Source organism: Hyperolius riggenbachi, chromosome 4 (genome assembly GCF_040937935.1).
Source record: "Hyperolius riggenbachi isolate aHypRig1 chromosome 4, aHypRig1.pri, whole genome shotgun sequence".
NCBI lineage: Eukaryota > Metazoa > Chordata > Amphibia > Anura > Hyperoliidae > Hyperolius > Hyperolius riggenbachi.
In genome coordinates this window covers 142,609,513-142,622,090 of record NC_090649.1, presented here as the reverse complement: position 1 = coordinate 142,622,090, position 12,578 = coordinate 142,609,513, and the positions used below count along the sequence as shown (strand labels likewise).

Here is a 12,578-nt window from a genome sequence, read left to right as displayed (position 1 = left end):
ACCTATCTGCCTACCCTGCCACCCAGCTACCTAACTGCCCACCCAGCTATCTAACTGCCTACCCTGCCACCCAGCTACCTATCTGCCTACCCTGCCACCCAGCTACCTAACTGCCCACCCGGCTACCTAACTGCCCACCCTGCCACCTGGCTACCTAACTTCCCACAGGCTACCTAACTGCCCACCTTTCTACCTAACTTCCCACCCGGCTACCTAACTGCCCACCTTTCTACCTAACTTCCCACCCGGCTACCTAACTGCCCACCCGTCTACCTATCTGCCTACCCTCTCACTCGTCTACCTATCTCCCTACCCTCCCACCCAGCTACCTAACTGCCTACCCAGTGCATTGCCTGCGCCGCAAATAGTGTGCCAGCCTGCCCAACCACCCTCCCTCCAGGTAATTAATGTTAGCCCACTATAGACCTAACTACATATACTGCATTTTGTGGGGAAATCTGGCGACAATCTGATTGCATTTTGTGGGAAAATCTGGCGACAATCTGATTGCAATTTGTGGGGAAATCTGCCAACAATCTGGTTGCATTTTGTGGGGAAATCTGCCGCCAATCTGGTTGCATATTGTGTGGAAATCTGCCGACGATCTGGTTGCATATTGTGTGGAAATCTGCCAACAATCTGGTTGCATATTGTGTGGAAATCTGCCGACGATCTGGTTGCATATTGTGTGGAAATCTGCCGACAATCTGGTTGCATATTGTGTGGAAATCTGCCTACAATCTGGTTGCATATTGTGTGGAAATCTGCCGACGATCTGGTTGCATATTGTGTGGAAATCTGCTGACAATCTGGTTGCATATTGTGTGGAAATCTGCCAACAATCTGGTTGCATTTTGTGGGGAAATCTGCCAACAATCTGGTTGCATTTTGTGGGGAAATCTGCCAAAAATCTGGTTGCATTTTGTGGGGAAATCTGGCGACAATCTGGTTGCATTTTGTAGGGAAATCTGGCGACAATCTGGTTGCATTTTGTAGGGAAATCTGCCGACAATCTGGTTGCATATTGTAGGGAAATCTGCCGAACAATCTGGTTGCATATTGTAGGGAAATCTGCCGACAATCTGGTTGCATATTGTAGGGAAATCTGGCGACAATCTGGTTGCATATTGTAGGGAAATCTGGCGACAATCTGGTTGCATATTGTAGGGAAATCTGCCGACAATCTGGTTGCATATTGTAGGGAAATCTGCCGACAATCTGGTTGCATATTGTAGGGAAATCTGCCGACAATCTGGTTGCATTTTGTGGGGAAATCAGATTGCCCCACAAAATGTTTGGGTGGGAGGTCCGAGGTCCGTGGGGTTGGAAGGTCGAGGGGGGGGGGGGGGGGGGGGGGGCCCATCATTTTTTTTTGCTATGGGGCCCAGTCATTTCTAGCTACACCCCTGGTTACCGCACATGGTTTTGTGAATAGAGCCCATTGTGTTATTTAAGTATCCCCTTTATTTTTTTGAACAGTGTATTTTTTATTTTCAAATGTTAAAATAATGGCAAACCAAGCATGGGCGGCGCACGCTGTATGCACGCCGATAAGAGAGAAACCAGTGCGGGGGGGAAGGCCGCCGCCACAGCCTAGTGCCCATTTTTAAATGGGACTTAGGACTAGTCCTATATAATAAAACCCCTGTGTCTCTCCGTCCTCCTGTGTCCCTGTGTCCGTGCTTCCAGAACTGACAGTTTGCTGTCTGTGAACCTCATTGCATTGTGGGAAATAACAGCTTTTTCCAACTGCCAAGCAAGCGGCATCTCCCTGTGTGCATATACTTTAGTCAGCGATGGGGGATGGGCGATCAGGACGCGTCTGTGCGCGCATTGCGGGGGGGGGGGGGGCTAAGCAGCCGCAGCTTTTCGCCTGTTTTTTAGCACGGGCCTTTTTACTAGTATACAATAAAGGTCATTTAGCCCTGCCTAAGACAATTAATTAATAAGAACTGGTGCATGGTGCCTGTATAATGTGATCGGCGGACCAGAATGCTGTCTTAGGCCTAGTGCACACCAGAGCGTTTCGGCTGCGTTTTGCGATCCGCTTGCGGCTGCGGATACGCTTGGATAATGTATTTCAATGGGCTGGTGCACACCAGAGCGGGAGGCGTTTTGCAGAAACGCATACTCCCGGGCTGCTGCAGATTTTGGATTGTGGAGGCGTTTCTGCCTCAATGTTAAGTATAGGAAAACCGCAAACCGCTCTGAAAAACGGCACTTCAGAGCGGTTTGCCAGGCGTTTTTTGTTACAGTAGCTGTTCAGTAACAGCTTTACTGTAACAATACATGAAATCTACTACACCAAAACCGCTACACAAAACCGCAAAACGCTAGCTGAAACGCTGCAGAAAAAGAAGAAAAAGCATTTCAAAATCTGCTAGCATTTTGCGGATCTGCTAGCGGTTTTTGGTGTGCACCAGGCCTCATTCAACAATGGTTTCTACATTTTTTCTTAAAGCTGTATTCAGCAGGTAAATAAATATACAAACAAGTCTAACGCAGACATTAAAATCACAATAGGTAAAGGCAGAGGTGAAGCTAAAAGGTGTCCCTCTGATTCAGGCTTGGTTCAAATCAGGCCCTCTGCTGGACCCTTTCCGTATTGGACGGCAGTGGACCAAACAACATATAAAATGGACTCTGGCCTTGTTCACATTGCGGTCTGTTTGCATGCCAGTTCGCGTTGGGCTGTTTTTGAGGCGTCTTTCTTTTCCGATTCCTGACTTTTGGATGGGCGATTCATTTTTGTGCTTAGCGGTTTTCTAAGCGTTTTTTCAAAGCGGTTTTGTAATTCACTCCCTGACGCAAGTCAGGAAGTGAACTCTTTGACCCGGAAAAAAATAAATACAGTGTATTTTTTCTTAAAAATGAGAAACGCAATCGCCACACAAAGCAATTTTGTGAACGTTTTGCATTTTCCTATACTTTCCACTGAGGCAGAATCAACTCAAAAATGGTCCACGCACTGCTTTACTGAACGACCCGCGCTAATATGAACCTTCTCATAGACATTCATTGCACAAGCATTTGGTGGGTGATTTTAAAAATCGCCCGCGTGTAAAAAAAACTCCTGAAAACGCCCTACAGTGTGAACGAGCCCTAAAAAAGTCTGTTTGTAATGTAATAGTAGTACAGAGGCACCAACAGGATAAAAACAATATTTCTTTAAAATGAAGTAGGTAGCGGTGGACCTACCCCTCCAAAACAGACGTTTTAAGCAAAAATCTGTTTATTTACATACTCCGAACAAGGTGCAACACGTTTCGCGGGTATATCCCACTTCCTCAGGCAATAAATAGGAGCATATCACCAATGCGGTCCGGTACATAGCCTGGCACCTCTGCTGTTTGTAATGTAGGCAAGTTTGTCCGTTGAGATATTACAATGGATATTCTGTTTTGCACAGTTTTGTGGATGGTGTTTACATTTTCATACACCCGATATATTCTTTATACTTTTACCTTTTTACATACTTTATACTTTTCCTCTCTGTTGACAGTCAGAACATTAATGCACCAGCGGATAAGCTACCTGCCCTAGCTTGGTGTGTTGTTGTGTGACTTAAGCCTTATTCTATTCAGAGAGTTACCCAGAATAGGAGCAGGTCCATTCCTGGCCGTTTTGGTTCCCTTGGTAGGGCAACTTTTACCTTCCCCAAACTTTCAAATAGGAATATCATACACTACATGAAATTAGTTTTGCAGCCACTGGACAATTTTATTTAAAAAAAATAAATAAAAAAAAATTAATTAATAAAAAAAAGAAATAAACATCACAGCAGCGATCAGATTCCACAAACAGGAAGTTCTGTTGGTGGCCAAATAAGGGGGTGGGGATTAATTTGTGTGCTAATTAGTTTCTGCAGCGAGCTATGAAAGCTGCAGAGCACTAAATTGTAAAAAATAGCCTGGTCACTGGGGGGTGTAAGCCTATGGTCCTGAACTGGTTAAGGTTAGGCATTGGGGGGTGGTTGAGGTTAGGCATCGTTTAGGCCTTGTTCACATTATAAATCGCCAGCGCTATCACAAGCGCTGAGCAATTTATAGATACATTTTTAAAGCGCTTTTACAAACGCTTTCTGGGTGATTTTCACTTAGAAAAGCGCTTGCCTAAGAGCTTTTTGTGGAGCAATGATGATTTTTTTCACTTCCTGACATCAGTCAGGAAGTGAACTTTGTGACCTGGAAATGAATAAATACAATGTATTAATTCATTTAAGCGCGCTGGAAATCGCTTTTCATACTTTCTATTGAATCGCAAACACTAAAAAAATGGTGCAGGAGCCACATTTGCGATTGAATAGAAAGCTCATCGCTTATGTGAGAACACTCCCACAGAGCAACATTGCACAAGCACTTTTAAGGCAATTTCTAAAATCGCCAGTGCTAAAAAAAGAGCGAAATCGCTGTTAGGGCTCGATTCACTAAAGCGTGCTAACAATTAGCACGACAGTGATAAGCCGCTTTGCACGTGATATCATGTGCTAAGTATCATTATCACGTGCTAAGTTTCATTATTACGTGAAGTTAATGCAGATCATGCGAACGGAATGTAGATCATGACTCATTACTGTATACAGTACATAAAGCGACGCGCGTTAAACTTTGCATGCGCCATATTACATTAACTCACATGTTAATGTAAGCACCATTGCTGATTTTATTACCAAATGCTATCTTCTGATCGTGCGAAGTGCTGTAGTTTTCAATGGCAAAGTTTAACGTGCGCCGCTTTATGTACTGTATACTGTAATAATTCATGATCTACATTCCGTTCACGTGATCTGCAGTGACTTCACGTGATAATGATACTAAGCACGTGATAATGATACTTAGCACATGATAATGATACTTAACACGTGATAGTGATATTTAGCACGTGCAAAGCCTTTACACCTGATAACTGAGTTATTACGCTTTAATGAATCTTAGTGTGAACAAGCCCTAAGGGAGGGTTCTGTGTGAGAATAGTGTTAGGTTAAGTTGTAGTAAAATATCAATATTATTTTACGATATTTTACTATTGGAAGTTACACTTTTGTAACATAGGATATCAGTAAATGTTACCAATATTTTACTAGCCAAAATTGGGCACCCAAACTTCCTTGCACCCCTTTTTCACACACGCGCCTCACGATCTGCTGTGCATAAGCTGCAGGTACCCTTTACACAGACTGATGCTTTTTTATAGAGACTACAGCATCGCGGTTGCTAGAGATAACTAATATGTGATGGAATTCAGCCATATAAAAGTGTTACTAAAACACTGATTATTCAGAGCCAGGTGTAATGGATTTTATAGCTCGCAGAGTGGAATAAAATGACATGAAACAGATTGAAGGGCAGTTGTGTATTTTACTGCTCCCTTTTGCATGCCGTTGCTCATCGCTGGTGCATTCCGGAGGTGTGGGAAAATTCTGTGTAAAGAATATTTAACAAGCTTGGGCGTATATCCCGGAGTAACTTGGAATCCAGGCAGTTGTAAGGATTGGGAGGAGGCTCCTCCCGTGCACCTTATGTAATAAGGCACTAATCAGGACTACGGTTTGTCTGCTTATGTCATGCTGTGTGTTACTTCATCTCCAGGCATTGTGAACTTTGAACACACCGAAGAATCCGGCCGCTCAGCCTCACCCTGGCATGGCAATTACAGCCTCCAAATTGCAGGTTTCAGTTTATGAATGTCATAGTAAAAATGACCCATGCCTGGGATGAGGTGACACCAGCTCATTTGCATAGGTTCCTGTGTAGCTCAGGGCAGTGTTTGTTCATTAAGCGCTAGTTAGCATTTGCATCATTTCACAAATGTTTACCATAGTCATTTGTCATAAAAGCTTCTGCAATCTGCTTTCATATCTCATTATAAAAGTGACGCATGACCTGGCCTGATTTACTAAACGTGTGATTGGAAAGAATGCTTATGGATATTATAGATAGAATAAAGGTTCGTACCCACTACGCGATTTCCAAGACAGTTTTTGTGACGACCGGCAATTTTTTGAGCGATGAGCGATCGTTTCCGTGATCTGGCGAGTGGGCACAGGCACGTGATTTGGCGTATGATGTTTGACGATGCACGGCAATAACCACGATCATGGCGGATCGGATCTTTAACCTGTTGGCGGCAAGTCATTAAAACGTTGTGCCAGATAGATAGGAGACCTGGGTTTGATTCTTGGCTCTTCCTGTTCTGTAAACCAGTACCTATTCAATAGGAGACCTTGGGCAAGACCCCCTAACACTGCTACTTCCTATAGAGCTCTGCAGCTCTGGCACTATGAGTCCGCCAGGCAGTGCAGTTTCTAGGCTAAAATGCACCCAGGACGAGGGTGTAAAAATTGCGCCCCCCCCCCCGGAGCAAGGTATGGGTGCCCGCAGTATAGGTTAGCCAGGTCTAGTTTCACTTAGTATAGGTCCCCCCAGTATAGGTAGCCAAGAATAGGTACCCCAGTATAGGTAGCCAGGCATAGGTGAGCCAGTATAGTTGCCCCCGCTATAGGTTAGCCAGGTAGGTGCCTCCAGTATAGGTAGCCAGTATAGTTGCCCCCAGTATAGGTTAGATAGGCAGGCGCCCCCGGTATAAGTTAGATAGGTAGGTGCCCCAGTACAGGTTAGCTAGGTGGGTGCCTCTAATATAGGTAGCCAGAATAGTTGCCCCCAGCATAGGTTAGATAGGTAGGTGCCCCCAGTATAGGTCATTTAGGTAGGTGTCTCCAATATAGGTAGCCAGTATAGTTGTCACCTGTATAGGCTAGCTAGGTAGGTAGGTGCCCCCAATACAGGTTAGATAAGTGCCCCAGGTATAGGTTAGATAAGTAGCTCCCCCCCCAGTATAGGTTAGATAGGTAGCTGCCCCCCAGTATAGGTTAGATAGGTAGGTTCCCCTCAGTATACGTTAGATAGGTAGGTGCCCCACAGTATAGGTTAGATTAGGTAGCTGCCCACCCCTTCCAGTATAGGCTAGATTAGACAGGTGCCCCCCAGTATAGGTTAGATAGGTAGCTGCCCCCAGCATAGGTTAGATTAGGTAGGTGCCCCCCAGTATAGGTTAGATAGGTAGCTGCCCCCCAGTGTAGGTTAGATAGGTAGCTGCCCCCCAGTGTAGGTTAGATAGGTAGTTGCCCCCCAGTGTAGGTTGCCCCCCAGCGTAGGTTAGATTAGGTAGGTGCCCCCCAGGATAGGTAGCTGCCCCCCAGTGTTGGTTAGATAGGTAGCTGCCCCCCAGTGTAGGTTAGATTAGGTAGATGCCCCCCAGTATAGGTTAGATAGGTAGCTGCACCCCAGTGTAGGTTAGATTAGGTAGCTGCCCCCCAGCATAGGTTAGATTAGGTAGGTGCCCCCCAGGATAGGTTAGATAGGTAGCTGCCCCCCAGCGTAGGTTAGATTAGGTAGGTGCCCCCCAGGATAGGTTAGACAGGTAGCTGCCCCCCAGTGTAGGTTAGATTAGGTAGGTGCCTCCCAGGATAGGTTAGATAGGTAGCTGCCCCCCAGCGTAGGTTAGATTAGGTAGGTGCCCCCCAGGATAGGTTAGATAGGTAGCTGCCCCCCAGCGTAGGTTAGATTAGGTAGGTACCCCCCAGGATAGGTTAGATAGGTAGGTGCCCCCCAGCGTAGGTTAGATTAGGTAGGTGCCCCCCAGCGTAGATTAGATTAGGTAGGTGAGATCACCACAGGCAAGACCCCATTGAAGATTAATGGACTTATCACTTGTGACACTAGGGGAGTGATTTATTGCATTAAGTGCCCATGTGATAAAATATATGTGGGAAGGACAAAGAGATTGTTAAGGGACAGGATAGGGGAACATTTTAACAACATGAAGAAGGGCTGGGAGGGACATCCCCTATCTAGACATTATAAAGAAAAGCATAATTGTATAATTAAGGACACTAAATTCATGGGTTTGGAGATAGTGGATAGGGACCCCAGGGGGGGTGACTATATAGCTAGGATGTCCAGTAGGGAAAGTTATTGGATATTTACATTAGACACTATGTCCCCAAGAGGACTGAATGCGGAATTTGAATTGTTCGGTTTCCTGTGAGTGTGGTGGAACCCCATCCAATGTGATAGACAATCCATGTGTGCACATATGTCCTTTTTGTATCACATTTTTTTACAATATTGAATGACCTGTAATGTTCTGCATCTAGGACATATAGCATAAAGAACCTAATTCTTATAATATTTTTTAGGGCAATGACTTTTTCATTTATACAGCATGTAATCCTGTCCTCCTATTTTTAACAAACTTTGGATACAATATGTGCATCTACCTGCCCCAAAGTTGTACTATTACATATATTTGTATTTATTTTGATCCAGGAGATCAGCTAGAGAAACAGAGATGTACATCATACCCTGTATCAGTGGCGTAGCAATGGGGATAGCCGCCATAGCGTCGCTACGGGGCCCCGCGGCAGCGCTACGTCACAGGGGGCCCGCAGCTGCCCGAGAGGACTTTTTTTTTTTTGTTTCGCCGGTTGGGGCCCCCCTCCTCCCTCACCTCAGTGCCCCCCCTCCTCACCTGGGGCCCCCCCTCCTTTTATCAGCGGCGGGAGGTGCGTCATATACAGAAGGCTCCGGCGGGGGTAAGCAGCCACTAGAGGTTCAGCTGCCTCCGGGCTATGGTGTCCCCACTGTATTGCTGCTCGCACCGCTTCCTGGTTTATTGCGAGCAGCAATACAGTGGGGACACCGTAGCCTGGAGGCAGCTGAACCTCTAGTGGCTGATTACTCCGACGGAGCCTTCTGTATATGACGCACCTCCCGCCGCTGATAAAAGGAGGAAGGACCCCCGGTGAGGCAGCTACCTCCCCTCCCGCCCGGCTACCTAACTGCCCACTACCTAACTGCCCACTCTCCCACCCGGCTACCTAACTGCCCACCCTCCCACCCGGCTACCTAACTGCCCACCCACCCGGCTACCTAACTGCCCACCCACCCGGCTACCTAACTGCCCACCCACCCGGCTACCTAACTGCCCACCCTCCCACCTGGCTACCTAACTGCCCACCCGGCTACCTAACTGCCCACCCAGCTACCTAGCTGCCCACCCGGCTACCTAACTGCCCACCCGGCTACCTAACTGCCCACTACCTAACTATCCACCCTCCCACCAGGCTACCTAACTGCTCACCCTCCCACCTGGCTACCTAACTGCCCACCCTGCCACCCGGCTACCTAACTGCCTACCCTGCCACCCAGCTACCTAACTGCCCACCCGGCTACCTAACTGCCCACCCAGCTACCTAGCTGCCCACCCGGCTACCTAACTGCCCACTACCTAACTATCCACCCTCCCACCAGGCTACCTAACTGCTCACCCTCCCACCTGGCTACCTAACTGCCCACCCTGCCACCCGGCTACCTAACTGCCTACCCTGCCACCCAGCTACCTAACTGCCCACCCGGCTACCTAACTGCCCACCTGGCTACCTAACTGCCCACCCTCCCACCTGGATATCTAACTGCCCACCCGGCTACCTAACTGCCCACCCAGCTACCTAGCTGCCCACCTGGCTACCTATCTGCCTACCCTGCCACCCAGCTACCTAACTGCCCACCCAGCTATCTAACTGCCTACCCTGCCACCCAGCTACCTATCTGCCTACCCTGCCACCCAGCTACCTAACTGCCCACCCGGCTACCTAACTGCCCACCCTGCCACCTGGCTACCTAACTTCCCACAGGCTACCTAACTGCCCACCTTTCTACCTAACTTCCCACCCGGCTACCTAACTGCCCACCTTTCTACCTAACTTCCCACCCGGCTACCTAACTGCCCACCCGTCTACCTATCTGCCTACCCTCTCACTCGTCTACCTATCTCCCTACCCTCCCACCCAGCTACCTAACTGCCTACCCAGTGCATTGCCTGCGCCGCAAATAGTGTGCCAGCCTGCCCAACCACCCTCCCTCCAGGTAATTAATGTTAGCCCACTATAGACCTAACTACATATACTGCATTTTGTGGGGAAATCTGGCGACAATCTGATTGCATTTTGTGGGGAAATCTGGCGACAATCTGATTGCAATTTGTGGGGAAATCTGCCAACAATCTGGTTGCATTTTGTGGGGAAATCTGCCGCCAATCTGGTTGCATATTGTGTGGAAATCTGCCGACGATCTGGTTGCATATTGTGTGGAAATCTGCCAACAATCTGGTTGCATATTGTGTGGAAATCTGCCGACGATCTGGTTGCATATTGTGTGGAAATCTGCCGACAATCTGGTTGCATATTGTGTGGAAATCTGCCTACAATCTGGTTGCATATTGTGTGGAAATCTGCCGACGATCTGGTTGCATATTGTGTGGAAATCTGCTGACAATCTGGTTGCATATTGTGTGGAAATCTGCCAACAATCTGGTTGCATTTTGTGGGGAAATCTGCCAACAATCTGGTTGCATTTTGTGGGGAAATCTGCCAAAAATCTGGTTGCATTTTGTGGGGAAATCTGGCGACAATCTGGTTGCATTTTGTAGGGAAATCTGGCGACAATCTGGTTGCATTTTGTAGGGAAATCTGCCGACAATCTGGTTGCATATTGTAGGGAAATCTGCCGACAATCTGGTTGCATATTGTAGGGAAATCTGCCGACAATCTGGTTGCATATTGTAGGGAAATCTGGCGACAATCTGGTTGCATATTGTAGGGAAATCTGGCGACAATCTGGTTGCATATTGTAGGGAAATCTGCCGACAATCTGGTTGCATATTGTAGGGAAATCTGCCGACAATCTGGTTGCATATTGTAGGGAAATCTGCCGACAATCTGGTTGCATTTTGTGGGGAAATCAGATTGCCCCACAAAATGTTTGGGTGGGAGGTCCGAGGTCCGTGGGGTTGGAAGGTCGAGGGGGGGGGGGGGGGGGGCATCATTTTTTTTTGCTATGGGGCCCAGTCATTTTTAGCTACGCCCCTGCTGCAGGTCAAAAAACCCATGAACGGATCACTTTCCTTCACGTTTGCACGTTGTCCTCTGCAAGAAAAGCCGCTGCATCCTTCCCCCAGAGAGCTTCCAGCGGACTGGCAGGCAGAGCCCTGGCTGCAGCCCCTTTACTTAGCAGCTGCCTGGGCTCAGAGCATTGTGACATCATCGGTTGGCTTCCTGCATGACTCAGCACCACCTGCTCAGGTGCCTGCTTCAGTGCCAGGCTGTGAGAGTGTGCAGCAGGCTAGGAAGGCAACTCCTGTTTAGGCTCTTCACTCCCCGGCCTGTGTCTCCCTCTTGTGGCACACCGCGCACGTCCACACAACAGAGAGATATGAAGAGGAAGGAGGATGAACGAAAGAAAGATGCACTGTGTTCTCAAACAGCCAGCCAGGCTAGAGACTTGACTTCTTCCTCTGCCCTCCACACTCTCTCCTAGCGTGTTGCCAGAATGCAGGGAGCCGGAAGCCTACTTTTACTTTTCTCTTCGACGTGGAGGCACGGCAGCGGAGGGGTGATGGCTGTTCCGGCGCTGGACGGGGCCATGCTAATGTAATCAGGCGGCAGCTGAGCCTGGCCCGTGCGTCTGCGTTTAGCACAGGTGCGCCCATCCCGGGGGCCCGGCAGGCCTGCACAGGCAGTGGGAAGGGGGCCCCCCCCCTGGCAGCTGGTAGCTGGCCGGGGTTAGCCGGCTGTGCGGGGCAGTGCTGGGTTGTGCGCTGTTCGCCGCTGCTGCATTTAGAAGGTAATTAGGGTTATCGCTTCTCGGCCTTTTGGCTAAGATCAAGTGTAGTATCTGTTCTTATCAGTTTAATATCTGATACGTCCCCTATCTGGGGACCATATATTAAATGGATTTTTGGAGCAGGGAGATGGAAGAAGAGCTTGCTCTGTCCACTCCGCGCATCGACCTGGTATTGCAGTACCTCCAGGACCGGTGCACTACTCTCTCTAACTAGTGTCAAAAAACAGATCAAAACTACTCAAATACCCAGCTGACTAACTAACTAAGTGTAGGGAAGAGTAGTGGAGAAATTAAGTGTCCCTCTGCAAAGTGAATTTGCCAGTAGCAAGTGTTGTGTATTGTCCACCCTGCTGTGCGGTCTATGTCTGTGCTGCTACTGTTGGGTGCAGGATACATTGTGAAATCCACAATAAAAACATTGTTTCAAATCTGTGTGTGCCTATTTTTGTGCATCTGTGTCATTTATTCATGGACTCTGTATTTCGCATTGGTTATCAGAACCTGAGAACAGACAGGAAAAGAAGTCAGAAAAACACACAAAAAAAACCCCACAACCAAAGAAAAAAAAATCATTTTTAATTTTGATTAGTCTGTATTGTACTTGCGCGGCGCAGTTGCTGCAGGTCAAAAAAACCATGAACGGATCACTTTCCTTCACGTTTGCACGTTGTCCTCTGCAAGAAAAGCAGCTGCATCCTTCCCCCAGAGAGCTTCCAGCGGACTGGCAGGCAGAGCCCTGGCTGCAGCCCCTTTACTTAGCAGCTGCCTGGGCTCAGAGCATTGTGACATCATCGGTTGGCTTCCTGCATGACTCAGCACCACCTGCTCAGGTGCCTGCTTCAGTGCCAGGCTGTGAGAGTGTGCAGCAGGCTAGGAAGGCAACTCCTGTTTAGGCTC

At 48.0% G+C, this 12,578-nt stretch overlaps 1 non-coding gene across 1 annotated transcript; it reads left to right on the top strand.

Annotated features, from left to right (window-relative positions):
• Positions 1-11,693: 11,693 nt before the first annotated feature.
• On the top strand, positions 11,694-11,884 carry LOC137505554 (U2 spliceosomal RNA). Its single transcript, XR_011020163.1, has one exon. It is a non-coding gene; the product is annotated as a U2 spliceosomal RNA (small nuclear RNA).
• The last annotated feature ends 694 nt before the right edge of the window (positions 11,885-12,578 follow it).